Here is a 19452-nt window from a genome sequence, read left to right as displayed (position 1 = left end):
ATGTATGAAATGAGTGTTCACACCTTTTGTAGTTAGTTATACCTTTTGTGGTTAGTTAACACCTTTTTTGTTTAGTTAACACCTTTTGTAGTTAGTGTTTTGTGATTAGTTAACACCTTTTTTGGTTAGTTAACACCTTTTGTAGTTAGTTAACACCTTTTTTGGTTAGTTAATACCTTTTTGTAGTTAAAGTGGGTAGATCTACTTTAAATACTGAGTTAACAGTTTGGGGATTAAAATCTAAAAATAGACTAGGGATTACAATTTTATCTTCACTATCAAGAAAGAGCTAAGTACCTTCATTGTTAGAATCAGGAGATAGCCAAATCCAATCGTCACAATGCATAACATCAATCCTTGTAAGATTACAAAGAAAACCAAATGTTAGTGAAAATAAAGATATAATTCTTCCCAGTTCAAGTTCTCAGAATCTAAAATCTATGTACAGACCCCATGGGGTCCATGAACTCCAGGTTAAGAATCCCTATATTAAAGACCGAATCCAGTGAAGTCAGACACTGGTCTTATATATTAGAAAAATTAAAAGCTATAATGAATAATTTTTTGAGAAAACTCATTTAAACAGGACTTCATAAGTCAAATAACATTTTTCTACACATCTCATCTGGGTCTCAAAACAACATGTTAACTATGATGTTATATAGCTCAAATATTATTCTCATTTTAAATATGGCAAAACTAGGGCTCAGCAGGACTTATTCACCTAATAAAGAATAATTCTTCTGATTCTAAGGCAAGGATTTATTCTGCAATGAGGGCATACAGCACAATCAAGTCCATTCCACCTTAGTCCAGAAAGCAATCATCATCATCATCATTCTTGTCACCATCACTATCAAGTATTTATAGAACATTTATGAGAAAGTAAGGCAGTGCCTACCCCAGGGCTCACTCAGCATAGATTAGGAATTCCAAAATGTGCAATATAATAAAGAAGTCCGTTTTTGTAACTAACAAAAATGCATGTCTGCATATGGTTTTGTTATAATGAACAATTATGCATGTGTGTACATTGTAACTGACAATAATATGTGTGTACACTATGACAATAATATGTGTATCCACTGTAACTGACAATAATGCAGGTGTGTACATTGTAACTGACAATAATATGTGTGTACACTGTGACAATAATATGTGTATCCACTGTAACTGACAATAATGCAGGTGTGTGCATTGTAACTGACAATAATTCATGAGTGTACGTTGTAATTGACAATAATACATTCACACACATACTCCTCTGGTTTATAATTTGGTTGCTGTGAGTACTATATCTGCACTGTGACTGAGGAGATGATTTTTATAGGTGTTGTATTCCACCTCTTCCCCACCAAATTCATCTCTCTCTAGTGAACCAGATGAAAAGCCTGCGAGAACTTAGCAAGGCTAGTCCTCTGACCAAAGGCACAATTCATTACCACACACCTTTAGAAGTGCCAGAGGTTATATTCCATGGGCAGAAGGATGCTATTTCTACCCCATGTTAAGGCACACACACTCACTCACTCACACACACACACACACACACACACACACACACACACCACTAAAGAGCCATAGTTCCAGGAAGATGAAGGTTAATTCCTCCTAATAATTAAATAGCATAATAGCTAAAAAGCTTTGTAAACATTTAAGCTCTCTATAAATATCAGATATACATTCCTAGGCTCCCCATTTCTACCCTACTTAAGATAGAGATAGAAAAAAAGCTATCCAGACTCAGGCTCCATTTCTTTACCTATGAAATGGGCTCACTACTGAACTACTGTCAAAGGAATATTGTGTAAAGTAATTATCCCAAAGGTTTTGTGATAACAAAGGATTATTGCCAACTATTTTTATGCTTCCTTGCTTTTTTAGAAGGAAATATAAGGCAAAAGTATCACCTGTATCACCAGAGCTGAATATAACTGGCACACCCTGATGCTAAAAGCATTTTCTTAAACAGTTTTTACATCTAAGGGCTTATGAACTCCATTATGGAAACCTAACACTTTCATTAAAAAGCTGTTAAGATGAACACCCTCATTCAGGGCCTTTATTTGATTTTTTAAAAAAAGAACATTTCATGTGCCTCCTTAAAGAGATGCTATCTAGCAGGGCAATAACAGATTGATGGCAATGACCTTCTTCACATTCTTCTAACTCCTTTTAAAATGAAATCAAGGCTGTTGCTGCTCGCTTCTATGGGCTTTATGCCAAGCAATGTAATGAGGTCTACTTATCATCCTTCAACCTCAAGACCATCACTCTGGTTCATCCTTAATGTGTTAACCCCACAAACAAAATGTGTGTCAAAATGTGGGAGGCCCAAAATCTAAGAAAAAAAATGTTTCTCTACCCCATTTAAGGTTTTTTTTTTTCTTCTAACTTTCTTTAAACTCTGTTTGCCAGAGAAGTTCTGTTCTGGTTTTGCTGACAAGTGTGACATCATTTCAACATGAAACCTAAAGCTTTTGAGGGAAAACACTTATTCATCCTTGAAAATTAAACTGATGACTTGATATCTTGCTAAATTATTCATTTCAGCAAAATTTCCTGCTCTAAACCATCAAGGGGTCCAGAATCTCTATTATCTTGAAATATTGCTAATCCCACTCTATAGCAAAGTGGGCGATAATTTTCTTTGATAGTGTATTAATTCGAATATATTACTAGGTATAGCAGAGCATATATTTATACATATATATGTGTGCATATTATAATTTTTGAGAGAGGATTTGAATTAATGATCAAATCTTCTGAAAGGCAGAATAGATGAGAATACTAGCCTCACAGGACAAGGGACTCAAATTTTAGTTCCATGTTTAATAGTTATATTAACTTGGAAAAGTAACAGAATCATTCTATACCTTACTTTCCTGATCTGTAAAATGAGATGGAAGCAGCATAGTAGTGGACAATGAACATAGTACTGGAATCAATAGTAAGGAAGGCCTGGATTCAAACCTTGCTTCAGATACTAACTAGCTGAATGACCCAGGGCCCTCAGTTTCCTCATCTGGGAGATGAAAGGGATGGATTCAATCATCTATAAGGTTCTTTTTGCACTAAATCTTGCAAATTTATAGCCATAGAATATGGAGACACCATGATAAAATTGTTCCTAACATGCTTTTAGCTCTTTATCTATGATTCAAGCTGATTTATTCAATATTACTACCCCAATGATACTAGTACTTCACTACTGTCACTGAAGGAAAAATTATGGAATTTGACCCCTTAACTATGATTCATTTTTATTTTTCTGTGTATAACACCAGTATATAGTGATGGGGACTAGACCTATGATTTCAAGGGAATGCTTAAGAATTACCTTCATCAAGTCATCAGCTTTACCATCATGTAAGTCAACAGCTTAAGAGTTAGAGTATTGCCTTTTGCACAGAAAGAATAGTAATTAGCTAGGTAAGACTTGAACCTAGTTCTTCAGGGCTTTGAAGTTAGCTCTCCAGAAATTACATGTTTATAAATATCAAACCTAAATATAAATGAATCCCTACAGGGCACACATTGACTTGAAAATGAAAATCAAAACAACCCTGAAGTTTCACCTCACACCTGACAAATTTGCAAAATGACAAAAGATAGGAAGAGTTAGTGTTGGAAGGGTGGTAGAAAGATAGACACATTAATACACTATTGTTGGTAGTCATGGCTATTTTATTATATAGTTTTACATTTATAATGTTATTCCTTCTTCATTCTTACCTCTTCATTATTTCCCTTGATATTTTTCCTTTCAAGTGAATTCTGTTTTTATTTTGTTTTTAGAATAGTGTTAAATATTTAAATTGACTTTAGTAGTATTGTCTTTTTTGTTTATTGGCATGATCCATAAATATAGCTATGAATTAATGTGATTATTCTGGAAATTATGAAATTATAAAACTAGAAATTATGAAAACAAAGTTTCTAAAATGTCCAAACTATTTGACCCTTCAAGGATACTGTTACTAGGTCAATATCCCAAAAAGGTAAGTGACAAAAATGAGAAGTTCCATATAAACCAAAATATTTGTAAGGAGTACTTTTTGTGGTAGCAAAGAAATGGAAACAAGGTAGATTTCTATGCATTAGAAAATAGCTAATCTAAATGTGGAAGTGTTACTATTTTTATCATTTTATTCTATTACTGTGTTGCAATAAATAATGAATATGATGACCTTTGAGAAACATAGAAAGACCTAAGTAAACTGATTCAAAGAGAAGTAAGCAGAGTCAGGAAAACAATATATACAACAACTACAGCAATTTAAATGGGGGGGGGGGATAAACACAACCACCAACAAAACACTCAAAGACAAATGTTGCAAAATTATAAAGAACAGGCTTAGTCCCAAAGAACAGATGGAGAAAAGACCTCCCTCTTCTTTGCAAAGGCAGAGAGGAAAGCCCATAGATATAAAATGGTGCATGTAAGGCTTTATTTTTGTTAATTTTCTCCCCTTTTTCTTTCTTTAAAAAATGGTAAAAGAAATTGCTCTCTGGGAAATATGTTGGGGAGAAAGTAGTAAAATAAGGAAATCTAGGTGATGATCAAATCAAAATAAAGCAATAATTATAATAATCTTTTTGTAAAGAAAATGACTGTCTTTTAAGTCCCATCTTTCAACCAGTTCCATTATGTAGCTACTTACATATAGTCTGACCTATAACACTTACTTTTCTAGTCTACTTACCTCATTTTATAGGAAAGGAAAAGGAGGCCTACAGGGGTGAAGAGACTTCCCCAAAGTTATATAGATAGTAATTGGCTGACCTAAGATTCTAATTCAAGTCCTCTGATTCTAAATCCAGGGCTCTATTTACTGAACCATACTACAGACTATCAGTTTTATACTCCTTCTATAAAATCATCCTGCATCAGATGATTTTAGCTCTATGTTCCAAAACTCATACAATCTCAGAGTTGGAAGAGACTACAGAGATTAACCAGTCCAATCAATACCTGACCAGAATTCCCCTCTACAGCATAACTGATTGACTAATGGTCATCCAACTTATGCTTAAAGACCTTGAAAGAAGAAACACAGGAAGATCTGATTAATGAATGTAGATGTTTTGCATGGAGGAAAGAATTCTCAAGAGTCTTCTAATATGAAGGCATATCTACAAAAGACAGATTAGACTTGTTTTACACAGGGGGCAGAATTAGGAAGCAATTTGAAGAAATAGCAGGGGAAGATATAGACCCAATTAAAAAAAAACTACTCATATGTTTATACTATTTAAAAGTAAAATGGGCCTCTGACAAAGGTTTAATTACTCAAATTTACAAAGAACTAAATCAATTGTACAAAAAATCAAGCCATTCTCCAATTGATAAATGGGCAAGGGACATGAACAGGCAGTTCTCAGCCAAAGAAATCAAAACTATTAATAAGCACATGAAGAAGTGTTCTACATCTCTTATAATCAGAGAGATGCAAATCAAAACAACTCTGAGGTATCACCTCATACCTAACAGATTGGCTAACATGCCAGCTATGGAAGGTAATGAATGCTGGAGGGGATGTGGCAAAGTGGGGACACTAATTCATTGCTGGTGGAGTTGTGAATTGATCCAGCCATTCTGGAGGGCAATTTGGAACTATGTCCAAAGGGTGATAAAAGACTGTCTGCCCTTTGATACAGCTATAGCACTGCTGGGTTTGTACCCCAAAGAGATAATAAGGAAAAAGACTTGTACAAGAATATTCATAGCTGCACTCTTTGTGGTGGCCAAAAATTGGAAAACAAGGGGATGCCCATCAATTGGGGAATGGCTGAACAAATTGTGGTATATGTTGGTGATGGAATACTATTGTGCTAAAAGGAATAATAAAGTAGAGGAATTCCATGGAGACTGGAACAACCTCCAGGAAGTGATGCAAAGCGAAAGGAGCAGAACCAGGAAAACATTGTACACAGAGACTGATACATTGTGGTACAATCGAAGGTGATGGACTTCTCCATTAGTGGCAATGCAATGTCCCTGAACAATCTGCAGGGATCTAAAAAATACTACCCACAAGCAGAGGATAAACTGTGGGAGTAAAAAACACCGATGAAAAGCAACTGCTTGACTACAGGGTTTAAGGGGATATGCCTGAGGAGAGATTCTAAATGAACACTCTAATGCAAATACCAACAACAGGGAAATGGGTTCAAGTCAAGAATACATGTGATAACCAGTGGAATCGTGCGTCGGCTATGGGAGAGGGAAAGGTGGGGGGGGGGGGGGGGGAGGAAAAGAAAATGATCTTTGTTTCCAGTGAATAATGTTTGGAAATGACCAAATAAAATAATGTTTAAAATTAAAAAAGAAAAAAGAAAAGAAAAGAAAGATTTAAAAAAAAGTAAAATGGGAGGTCTAAATGGTAGTGGCAACTAGGTGGCACAGTGGATAGGAGTGCAGAGACTGGAATCAGGAATCAGTCATCTTTCTGAATTCAAATCTGGCCCTGAGCAAGTTGCTTTGCCCTGTTTGCCTCAATTCCTCATCTACAAGTCGATCTGGAGAAAGAAATGAAAAACCACTCCAGTATCTTTGCCAAGAAAATCCCAAATGGAATCATGAGGAGTCAGACATGACTGAAACAACTAAACAACGACAAAAAAATAGGTGTCGGGTCCCCTCCCCACTAGAAGCCTTCAAGGAGGAGCTGAATCACCAGTTGCTAAGTGTGGGAAATCTTGGTCAGCTACAGGTTCAGCAAGATAACCTAAGAGTTCCCTTCCAAGACCAAGTTTTGGTTATTCTCTATTTCCCCACCACTGCAGCAAATACCCTATGACTCATTCCATAAATTGTCCACAGAAAAAACCCTTAGAAGTGGCTAAAATCAGCCTCCTTTGAAGGCACTCTTGGCATTATTACATGTCTGACACCTAAAAGAAAAAATCCTCTGAGGCTCAAGACAGAACACTTGGAGTTTGCTGCTAACGTTAGGAAAGTCCTCTCCCTCAGCATCTGTCACTAAAGATTATCCCTCGGAACAATAATGTATGGACTGCTCTGGTGTAAAAAGTAAAGTTTAAGCTTTCAACGTTATCCAAAGCTCTAATTTGCAGGCTGCTGACAGCACCATAAGGCCAGCATTTATGAGTTCAGTGTTAAGCCTCCCAGCACAATTTCCTCCTTTCAGTTACAATGGGGTGGAGATTTAGTTTCCAAACATGAGAGAAAAAACTGCACCAGGGGCTTTTCTCTTTTCAGCAATAACTGAATACAACAGTATAAACCAACTCAAACCATTTTTTTAAAGAAAGGATTCTAAGCCATAGCCCAGAATGCCCAAATCAAAATGAAATTTCATTTGGCTTTAAGAAGAAATCATTATTTAAAATGACAAGGTTTTCCTCTAAAGAATTCATGAGGCAAGAACATGAGGTGGAAAAAATAATTAGCTGTATGCTCCAATTTTCTCTTCAGACTTAATTTATAAATCACTAATACTAGGCAGGGATCTAAACTAATCTCAGGTATAATCCTCAAAGGCCTTAAACCATTTCCAATTTACTGCTTTTTCGCCTCTGCTTCATCTGACTGCCTCAGAGAAAGTGATGGAATTATGACTGCCCAGATGGATGGCTCACATTCCTTCTTAAATCCTTCAAGCAAAACAAATATGGGGCCACTGCTCCCACAATGGTACAAAAATATGCACCAAAAAGTTCACATAGTTCCACTAGTTTGCTTAGGTACTGATGACATCTTATATAGTGAATAATACATCATTTTCTTTCAGTAGTAAATATATGGATCACTCTAGTGAACCCACCTGAACTGATTTCATATATTGGGTCCACCCCCCCCCTTACTACTATGTTTTTTCCATAAAGCCACAGATCTAAGAAACATCTTTCAACTACAGATCATAAAGAAAGATTTCTAAAATAAAGTGATAATACAACTAAAAGACAAATAGAAGCACTCTAGAAAGAGGCTGATACTTTTGATACCAAATTGAAAGACTGAAGATTCAATTTCTTGTTTTTGAATTAAAATTCTTACCTTTAGTCATAGACTCAATACCAAGCATCAGTTCCAAGGCAGAAGAACAATAAGGGCTAGACAATAGGGGTTAAATGATTTGCCCAGGGTCACACAGCTAGGAAGTGTCTGAGGCCAGATTTAAATCCAAGACCTCCCATCTCTAGCCCCAGCTCTCAATCCACTGAGCTACCTAGCTACCCCAAGATTCAATTTCAATTCAATTTAACAAGCATTAGTTCCATGACTTATGGGCAAGGTACCATATTAAGTACTGTGGTATAAAAGCAAAACCAAAAACAGAAGGAAGGAAGGAAGGAAGGAAGGAAGGAAGGAAGGAAGGAAGGAAGGAAGGAAGGAAGGAAGGAAGGAAGGAAGGAAGGAAGGAAGGAAGGAAGGAAGGAAGGAAGGAAGGAAGGAAGGAAGGAAGGAAGGAAGGAAGGAAGGAAGGAAGGAAGGAAGGAAGGAAGGAAGGAAGGAAGGAAGGAAGGAAGGAAGGAAGGAAGAGAGAGAGAGAGAGAGAGAGAGAGAGAGAGAGAGAGAGAGAGAGAGAGAGAGAGAGAGAGAGGGAGGGAGGGAGGGAGGGAGGGAGGGAGGAAGAGACTATATAGCACATCTCCACAGAAGTAAACACAGTAGAAGACCCTTTGAGAACAAAGAGAAATCTCACAATTAGAGGGATCAAGAAAGGCTTTTGGTTCTGCAGACTATGCTGAACCTTTCAGAAACTAAAGATACTAAGAGGTGGGGAGATGAGAAGGGATCACATTCCAGACATAGGAGACAGCATATAAAAAGCAATGGTAGACAAAAAGCAGAACTCATGGGACAGCAAGTACACCACATATCTGGAAAATGTAAAGTGGAATAACCTTGGAAAGGTAAAGGAAGGGACATACATAGATAGCACAATGGATAGAAAGCCAGACCTGGAGTTGGGAGGACCTGAGTTCAAATCCAGCCTCGGATACTTCCTAGCTGTGTGACCCTGGGCAAATCATTTAATTCCAATTGCCTAGCAGGGGCTATTCTTCTGTCTTAGAATTGATACTAAGAAAGAAGGGAAGGATTTTTTAAAATTTTGAGGGAAGCTGGGTAGCTTGTTGGATGTAGGGTGTTGTAGGTATCAAGTATATGGTCAAAGTGGCTAAGCTTGAGGTCCAGGATGAGCAAAGAGGCAAGAGAAACCAGAAGAGAAATAATGAACTGGAAATGTAAGGAGAGGTCAAGGGATCATGTGCTCATAAGAAAAGTTGGTAAAGTAGGAGTTAAAAAATAAGAGATGTGAAAGACCCAGACATTCTGATCAGAGGAGAGAATCGGTTCAAGATCAGATTTTATTAGGTAGATTTCTAGGAAATTTCTGTTCTTATGATTCAGTTCCAAGGAAGGAGTGTCACAGAAACAGTCAAGATTATACATTTATATTGTATGACAAAATTGGGAGTAGAAGACAATACCTTCAAATTCCTTTCCTATTCTAGGAACCTTTGTGCAGAACCTTCCAAAGCAAACAAGTATTTCCTACCATCCATAAGTAAGGAAATACTGTTTTTTGAGTTACTTTTGCCCCTCATTAACTTGGTGTTTCATTTAGGTGGGAAGGGAAATTGGTATCAACTCTACCTGGAATGTTCTAAAATAAAGCCATAAGCATTAACAATGGGAGCTGAAAATTTAAAGTGCAGTCAAAAAAGTATTAAGTACTTTCTATGTAATAGATTCTATATAAGTGCTGGGAATATAATAAAGGCAAAAACCCAGCCATGTTCTGTCTTTGCCCTCAAGGAGCTCACATTCTAATGAGGGAAACAAAAAGTCAACTATGAATAAACAAGATGCAGACTGGATAAATTCAAGAAAATATCAGGGGGAAGTCACTAGAATCAAGAGGATCCAAGAAAAGTCAGTATATTCTCTTGGTAACCTTCCAAGCAAAAAATGAGTGTGTTTTCTCTCCAACTTAAATTTTGTCCTCACTGTAGAAATACACTTGAAGAACACCTAGGAACAGACTGACATTGTTAAGCTTAATGCTCTGTGAAATAGTCTAAACTAATTGTTTCAAAGGTCTTATGGCAGCAGATTTCTGAGATCATATCAGTTGACACTTTTTTCTTTGTATAAACATTGGGTAACATTGCTTTTTTTACTGCTGTATTCTCAACTAGAACCATGCCGATGGGAGACCTGGACAACATCTGGCACCATTTTGCATGAGAAAATATGAAAATAATCCCAACATATCCAATATATAGAGCCTGTTGTCTCCACAATGTGTCAGTAAAGTGGAAGATCACTGGACTTGGAACCAGAGATGCTGGATGGATTCAAATCCTGATTATTACTAACTATGAAATCCCAAATATGCCCCTTCACATTTCTGGACCAGTATCCTTATCTGTAAAATTAAAGATTACACTGAATTACAATTAATTACAAAATTACACTAAAAGAACCCCTTCAAATCTAAATCCTACAATCTCATTATATGTTTTCTACATGGAGGGAGAAGAACAATGGCTACATCATTTTACACTGAATTCTTAGAACTATTTATGTGCATATGTCATACATCAAGAGAATAAAGGGGATGAGAGGGACTAGATGGTCAGTAAAGTATTAAGAGACAGGGCAGCAAGGGGACCTAGTGGATAGGCACTGGACCTAGAGTGAGGAAATTGAATTCAAACCCAGCTTCTGGTACTTATTAATTGTGTGACCTTGGACTAATCATTTAGCCATTGTCTGCCTCAGTTTCCCCATCTACAAAGTGGGGATAATAACATCACCAACCTCTCAAGGTTATTGTGAAGATCAGATATTACAGTGGTACCTTGACTTTTAATTCATTCCATGGCCAACCTCATAACTCAATTTACTTGTATGTCAAATCGAATTTCCCCATTTAAATTAGTGGAAATGCAATTAATCCATTCCAGCCCTCCAAAAACACAGAAATTTTTTTGTTTTATATGCTTCTAAATATGAAAATGTACTTTATAAATGACAAATAAATATATTTATAGATAATAAGAATGTAAAGAAATAAACTTGCTTATGAAATGTTATTTACCTTCAAGGTCACATGAAGATACTGGCAGACAAGGTTTTCATTTTGGGTGCTATTGCTTAACATAACTCTCTATACATGTAATGCTACATTTAAACTAAAATTGACCTTACACATTACTTATGATATGTAACTTTATTGCTAAACTTAATTGCTATTTTTTTTACTTTACTTAATTAGCATTCTTTTCTTCAATGAATTTTGGCTGTTTTGCCACACTTTCCTCGATTTCACTTAGAAGCTGTTTCGATAAAAACTTTTCCATGGAAGTTTGTTTCTTCCTCCCTTTCAGAATGTTTCAATAATGTGTGAAACAAGTGTTGTCACACAGCTCCAATGCATGACCTATTGCACCTTTTTCTGGGTGTGCCTTTTCAATAAACTGTTTAATTTTCTTGCAAATCCTCAACATTTCCTTAATCTCACTTGTACCTCGGGCTCCTCCCCACTAATTTCCTGCAAAACCTCCATATGCTGCTGCTGCTAACTCAGTTCCTCCATTGTCAGCAGGTTAAAAAAATGATAATAAAGACAAAAAGCAAAAGCAATTCAATACAGATGTTTGCATAGCCAGATAAACAATGAACTAAATGAGGCATCCTCATGTAACTTATGAAACCGAATGTTGAGCTCGCTGTCTAGCGGAGGGTGGCAGAAGCGAATGATTCAAATATCTGCCGGTGACTTAAAGCAAAAAATCCCAATTATGACTGCTCGAAGCTCAAATTGCTTGTGACTTAAGGTACTCATGTACCAAGGTACCACTGTATTTGTAAAGAACTTGGAAAACCTTAAAGTACGATATAAATGCTGGCTATTTGTAAGAGACACATTTTTCTTCAAATGGGTCCTCTCATTTTTAGCCTATAGGGAAGAAATGGTGCTAACTATACAGTTTCTATATTCCCTCCAGTCCCACCATTAGGAAATGATTTAGAAGTCACAGAACAGCATAAGAAAATGTCATTGACTTTTTTAACATGGGGCAATAAAGAAAAGGAAACATTTATTAACCCTACTATGTGCTAGGCACTGGGCTAAGTGCTTTACAAATATTGCCTTGTTTTTTCCTCACAATTACAGTGATTTAGCCTCATGCCCCCTCCAATCTATGCATGGGTATTTGAACCTAAACCTTGCCAATGGAATGGAAGCCCCTTTTGTATATGGCCTCATAATAGAGGTGAGAACTCTCTGTATGATCCTCCTCCAAATCTTTGCCCCACTTTCTCCTTCAGCCATAATCATTCTATTCTCTCATGAGAAGATCATGAATGTTTATGTCACTTCTCCCACATCTCTTGAGCATTGGCTCGTGTTAGGGTAGAGGAGTATGCAGGTAGAACCACAATCTCATAAATAAACAAAATTCATTTATCTATGCACTTTCCTCATTCGTGCCACAGTAGAAGCAGTAATACATATAATACAACACAACCCCTCCAAAAAAAGGACCTTTAACTGTGGAATGATCTTTTGCTATTGCATTTGAATCAATCTGGACTCAATTGACATTCTAGGAATATCATCCCCAGGTAAATAATAATGAAGTTATCCTGAGAGCCTGGACACTTGCCTCAATTCCTCATCATGTCTCCCTCTTCCAATTCTCCCTGTTCTCTATTTCATACGATGTCAGGATGTCAGACTAATGCCAAACACCAGTAAAAGCATCTTCTGAGTCTGTACTCTTTTTGATGGACTTACACACGTCCCAAAGAACAATAGCCAAACCTGAGCATAAGGAGAGCATATCGAAAGTGCTGGACTAGATGCTATATCCCAAGTCAAAATAAATGGAGTGGTTGATAATGGCAAAGTAGTACAGAGAACAGAGGATGTCCAAAGCAATATCAACCATTGAAAGCAAGGTTTGCTAAAGATAATCTGTGAGTGTGAAGGGCTGAGGACCCAGTGAGACACCAGGATACCCCAAAAAAATTGAAAAAAGGAGAGGAAGAACTCAAGTACATGGGATTGATTCTCTACAGGGAATTTACCTAACAACATGGACACATTAAAAAAAAAAAGAGGAGTGGGTTCTGATCTGTACCTGTAACAAGGATCCCTACAATGATGAAAATTTGAATCTGTGAAGGAGTGATGACTTTGTTTTTTGATAACTCAGGTCAATCAATATTGTTCCTCCTGTTCCCAGGCTTTTAGCTCTTTCATTGCTCCATTTAATACCTCCCTTTGGGTGGGTAAGGTGAGGGGTTAGAGAGAATGAGGGTGTTAATGGTTCCCTAGAGGGTTAGAAATGATCAGCTGATTTTGCTTATCCATTCATTTCCTGTTCACTCCACCTCCCACCAGGGACAATCAAATGTTCACTCTGCAGGGGAAACAAACCTTTCCTTGGATGACAGGGTGACTTTATGCAGCCTTGTTATTGAACCACTGGATAATTAACCACGACTGGAGATATGCCTCTGCCCAAGGCGCCTACTAATGAACATCAAGCCAAGGTAAATTATTAGCTGCAGCACAGCTGACCACAAGAGGGTCTATTGTTTAACTAAATGGGCTTTGACTGTCAGAGGAGACAGCTCTGACCTGCTCAAGATTAAAATATTGACAAGAGTACACTTAGGAGAGAAAGCAGCTATAGGTTGTTGGGCTTTTTATTATTAATAATGCTGCAAAAAACTTCTGGGAGGGTCGGAATTAAGCCCTGCAGAAACAGAGTTTGATTATTTTACTTACTATGTAGTAAGAGGGGGCACATTATTCAGGTCTACAATATGGTGAGTAGGGGAAAGTTTATCACATTTAACAATTAAATTAAAAGTCTACAAAGGCTAACTTTTCAAATCAAAAACTGGAATTTAATGGCTTATCATTCTTTGGGTACTAAAAGTTGTGGTATATAAATGTGAAGGATGAACACTGGGCTATAAAAAACAATGATTATGATGACCAAAGAGACGTAGGTAAAAGGAGACTGAAGCGAGGAAAAGTGAGGGCAGACTTCCTTTTGGTCTATTAAGTTCATTTTCCATAATGACTATTCTATGATTTTTCTTTATCTTCTATCCATATACTCTCAGCATTCTTCTATCACTAAGAAGATGCTGAGAGGCAATTAGGTTGCACAGGAGTTAGAGCACCAGTACTGGAGTTGGAAGGACTAAGATTCAAATTTGACCTCAGATACCTCCTAGCTGTATGATCCGGGGCAAGTCACTTACACCCATTTGCCTAGACCTTGCTCTTCTTTCTTAGACTTGTTACTAAGACAGAAAGTAGGAGTTTAAGAGAAAAAAGTTTCTGGTCATTCTACCCAGACCCATCTTAAATTTGCCCTCTTCCATTCCTCTAAAGGTCACAGCATCATTACCCTCTGATCCTCTCTCTCCTCCTTCCTTTCAGGCACAGATGAGGAACCAACCAACAGTTCTCACAAAGGCTGATCTCTCTACCCACTTCTCATGTTTGCCCTGGTGTGATTGGCCAAACCTTAAGGCTTACTCAAGATCAATCAGGTTTCAATGCAGAATTCCTATAAGGGCTATCCTTAAACTACTTAGTACAAGATATGTGATTTTGTTTTGCCTGATGTGTTTTGAAAAGATAAAATGCTTATTCCAGCAGGGACTTCTCAGCAGGGATATACAGTAAATGCTTACTAGAAGTTTCTTAAATTGGAATGCCCTTGTGGAATTGAATGGAACTATTCCTTTTCAGCAGATGACTTCAAAATCTATTTCTTCAGCCCTGACACCTCTTCTGAGCTCCATGTCTATTCTTCCAGGTGGCAACAAGCCAGGGGAGTAAGTAGTAAGATGCTCCATGGGAAGTTCAAACTCAACATGCACCACACCAAACTGTCTACCACGCTTGAATTCTTGGAGTTGACTCTAACTCTTCTTCCACTTTCATAACGTGATAACATCAATATTATATAAAGAACAATTTTGAGGATTTGTATATAGTGATGAAGATTGAAATGAGTACACCTAGTGCTAGATAGCTAGCACTAGAAGATACCTAGTGCAGCTAGGGGGCACAGTGGATAGAGGGTTGGACCTGGAGTCAGGAAGCCTCATCTTCCTGAGTTCAAATCCAGCCTCAGATACTTACTAGGTGAGTGACCCTGGAAAAGTCACTTAACCCTGTTTGCCTTTGTTTCCTCACATGTAAAATGAGCTAGAGAAGGAAATGGCAAATGACAGTGTGCTTGCCAAGAAAACCCTAAATGAGGTCACAAAGACTAAATGACTGAACAACTGTCTATCATACGCAATTAGCTCTCTGGGAATGTCCTAAAAAAGACTAGCACCATGGAAACTGGTATGTAGATATGGTTGTTTCCTGTTCAGAATATAGAGTAGTTACACCTGTGAAAGCTTAATCATAGCTTATATTTATATAAAAAGTTTACAAAAGTGCTTTCCTCACACAAGATTATAGGGTAGGAACTGCACATGTTATTATGCCCATTTTACAGATGAGAATTCTAAGGCTCAGTGACTTTCAAAGGCTAAATAAGTTTCAGGCATGGGATTTAAAACCCTAGGTTTTAAAGGTTGGTGCCCTTTTTACTCCATCATACCTTGGGCTTTAAGGCCCATTAAAATTCACAAGAAACATCTCTCCTATAATGACTGAAACAAAGGAGTCACTGAACTCTCTTATCCTTTTAAGCATGCTTTCCTTTAAGACATTCACCTTGGCTCATCCTTTTCCCCACTTCAGCATGAAAGCTCAATCCTCTGGGTTCCACTCTTCCTTTTGCTAAAGAATCCCCGTCAATGACTTGCTGTCTATGTTCTGCCACCTGCAAGACGGAAGGAGGAAACATCCTCTCCCCACCCCAACCCCTGCCCCTAAATCAACCACCCAGGGATTCTGGGAAGTTTAATTACCACATAGAAAGTACCACACTTTCATAGCATCTTTCGGACTGATTATCATAATTACTTACTGATTGATTCTGGGACTTGTAACAGGGCAAACTCATTTCCATATTAATATTAAGTAATGATTACTGCAGCTCAGGCCTCTAGTTCAGGATTCAAAATCATGACTTGAATTAGAAACAAGGCAATATTTAACCTAAGGGGGCTAAATTTACTCTCTGTATCTCAAATTATTTTCCCACTCATTAACCAATACCTGATAAAATTTCAAACTGTAGCATGGCCTCCCCAAACAAGAGGGAAATCTAAAAGGTCACCAAAAAAGCCAAAAAGCCACAAAAAAGATGTCCTTGTGTTTCTTAATTTCTCCAGTCTCAATGAATACACAAGCATAGTCCAACCAGTCCAAATTCCACTTAACATGGAACAATAATTAGCCAACTGAGTAAACAGTTTCCATTAAGACCACCCAAATCTGTACAAATCAGCACCGATCATTACTGTGTGCTTAAAGCAGTCAACATTCCTCTGGGGAAGTAGGTCCAGCCAGCTGAGATCACTGAGTATCACACCTGGCTCACGGTGAGTGGAATGTCAATCTCAGCTAGATTTATCTCAACCCACTCGGTCACACTGGTTTGGCTGCTACGATTTAAAAAGCAAGGTAAGTGTTTTTCTTGCTTCTCTTTTTTTCTGTCACACTGGCGGTGATCCCTCCATATCCTCTGGAACAAATAATACTTTGATAGTGAAAGCAATAAACAACAACAATACAGGGTAAACCAGAATAAGGAAAGATCAAGCAACTGTGTTCCTATTGTTCGAAATCGGTTACTTTGGAATATTTGGTTAATACAATCCCTCTATCTCTTAAGGATCCTTTGAAAGCTAGGAACGGTCACAAAAAATATCAATTTCATGGGAATTAAGCCCGATTGTGAAATGTACTCATTGTTCACTGGCTGTAATAGGCACCAAACTCAGCACATAATCCCCAAGTGGTTAACCACAGGGAAAGAAAGTCTCCTTGCCTAGCAAGCTGGTCCTCTCTCCAGTCTTTTGCAGTCAGCAAGCACTCTGGGAACTCAGGATCTACAATCTTTAAAGGCAGAAATTTCTCAAGGATGACATAATTTCTCTGGCAGTTTAGGGGTCCAGTGACAAGGCTCTATTCAATTTCTTCTTATGGGCACCATAGCTACTTCACCCCCTGTATCAAAACCCAACTCAGCTTTATTTTATTTAAATTACATGCTGGCTGGCACTCCAATCCTTGTTAGGCAGTAAAACACACTTTGCCCTTTGCGCCATTCATTATGGCTACTCATTCATATGCATATTCCAAGGGCAAAAAAACAACAACAACCTCTCACTATTAAAATTAAGCAGATCATTATTTTCCTATTTTCTGCATGTATGAGTCTCTTGAATTGCACACCTTTGCGTCACTTGACAATAGTTTGTGAAATATCACTTGGTCTGAGGAAGGAAATTGATCCTCCATTTAAACACATGAGGAATGAAAGAACAATCCAGAAAAACCTGACTCTCTTAGTAAATGGGGGATGGAAGTGCAACTGCTGAACAAGGATTCAATCGATCCTCAATGTGGTAGAAGCCATTGAAGGGTAAGGAAACCAGCTCAGTAAAATGACACCAAACTAAGGAATGCTGGATATGAGCTTAAAATTCAAAATGAAACTTCCTAAAGTGAAGAAGTGGAAAGAAGGAAACAATGAAGTTCAACAAAACTCAGGTCAAGAAGGTATCCATAAATGGCAAATACAGGATCACAAAACACATAAAAATCTTCCCTGTTGGTAAAAAAAAAAAAAAGACCTAAGGACCATAGAAGACCACAAGCTGATAAGGGCTAGAAAAGAAGAAAGGATGGCACCCAAATGCATAATCGGAATATAAAATAGAAATATAAAAAAGAATAGCTTTATATTCAGCCCTAACTATGAATCCTTAGTTATTATGCTTCTTTGTCATGTGTAAGTTTCATTTCTTTTTTTTTTCTGTGAAATCGCCTCATTCCTAATGGCAATGGTAGTGACTGTGATTTAGATGGGGACCGTAATCATTTTCATCTTAAGGGATTTGGATGGCACTGGAACTTTGGTTTTCTAACAGTAGGTTCCAAAGTATTTCTACCAAACTCAAATGGCCTGGATTCTTAGTTACCAATTGGTAAAACACAATTTTTTCTCCCTTCTGGCTCTTTCTATGTAACAGATCTTGGTAGAGTAGAAATTACATAGGACTTCGAGTCAGGAAAGACCTGAATTTAAATCTTGGATAAGAAATCTGGCTACTAATGTGATCATTCTGGCAGGAAGAAGAGTCATACTCCATGAAGGTATTACTCATACCAGTGAAAAACAGATTTTTCCATGTCCAAGTATTATGCAGATGGACAATCCAACTTTCATTTCCAATGAAGATGGAAGCAAAAGCAATAAATAGGTCTTGAAACTGATGCATGAAAGAACAAATTTGGACATAAGAACCTATTGGCTGACAGGAATAATCTTAAGGCATTGTAATAGATTATGGAAATAAATCAGGTATCGGACCCTGTCTGATCCTCCAAAGCTCCCTCCTTCTTTAATGCAATCATAGTTTTCTTCTATCAAAGTTTGTTCCTCTGTTTTTCTGAGTCTTCCCGTACCCTGCCTAGGATAGAACCTCTTCTTAAGTAGTCCAGCCCACACAAACAGTTGAGGTGCCTAAACACTTTAGTGTCAGGGACTTTTGATGCACAAACCAGGTATGTTTGAGTCATAGTATGTGCAATGTTGCACTTCACTGATTTAATTTAACTCAGGTCTAAAGCATCCAATTCCACAGGTTTTAAAATACCAAATGAACCTTTCCATCACAGTCTGACCAGGCCCTGATCTCTAGGGATTAGCAGGCTAATTCTATTTTTAATCTAATCTAGTGCTGAGCTACCATCTTTTCATTCCTTTTTTTTTTATTCCTAGAGAAAGGATTTTTTTCCTATCATCAAGTTATTTCCTTTTATTTCCATTTATCAGTTAGGAGAAAAAAAAACTCATAAAAATCTTGCTGAACCCCATAGTAATGTTTTTGGACATTGATGCCCTCAACTTTCTCTCTTAAAACTGTGGCATATCATTGGCTATGGGAAGGAGGAGGGAGGAGGAGTGGGAAAGAATATGAATCATGGAACTATGGAAAATATTCTAAATTAATTAATTTTTTTAAAAACTATGGCATGGAGGCAGCTAGGCGGCTCAGTAGATAGAGAGGCAGATCTAGAGACAAGAGGTCCTATATTCAAATCTGGCCTCAGACACTTTCTAGTTGGGCGACCCTGGACAGGTCATTTAATCCCCATTGTTTAGCCCTTACCATTCTTCTGCCTTAGAACCAATAGATAGTATTTATTCTAAGACAGAAGGTAAGGGCTAAAAACAAACAGTGCATATGTGAAGTATGTGCTCTTATGAAGGTATACTAAAGGAATAAGGAAATTAGTAGGCTGA

The 19452-nt window shown here is 37.5% G+C and overlaps 1 protein-coding gene and 1 long non-coding RNA gene across 6 annotated transcripts in view; one reads left to right on the top strand and one right to left on the bottom strand.

Annotated features, from left to right (window-relative positions):
* Window positions 1-19452, bottom strand: part of LYPD6B (LY6/PLAUR domain containing 6B) — a 261748-nt gene that overhangs the window by 181407 nt on the left and 60889 nt on the right. The gene's annotated exons all lie outside the window — the stretch shown is intronic.
* The window catches only part of LOC103103355 (uncharacterized), a 61747-nt gene continuing 58711 nt past the window's right edge, over window positions 16417-19452 (top strand). Inside the window, exon 1 of the long non-coding RNA XR_001629919.2 lies at window positions 16417-16601. This is a non-coding gene — a long non-coding RNA (uncharacterized LOC103103355). The remainder of the gene's footprint in view (window positions 16602-19452) is intronic.

This window comes from Monodelphis domestica, chromosome 4 (assembly GCF_027887165.1).
Source record: "Monodelphis domestica isolate mMonDom1 chromosome 4, mMonDom1.pri, whole genome shotgun sequence".
Taxonomy (NCBI): Eukaryota; Metazoa; Chordata; class Mammalia; order Didelphimorphia; family Didelphidae; genus Monodelphis; species Monodelphis domestica.
This window is presented reverse-complemented; position numbering and strand designations above follow the sequence as displayed.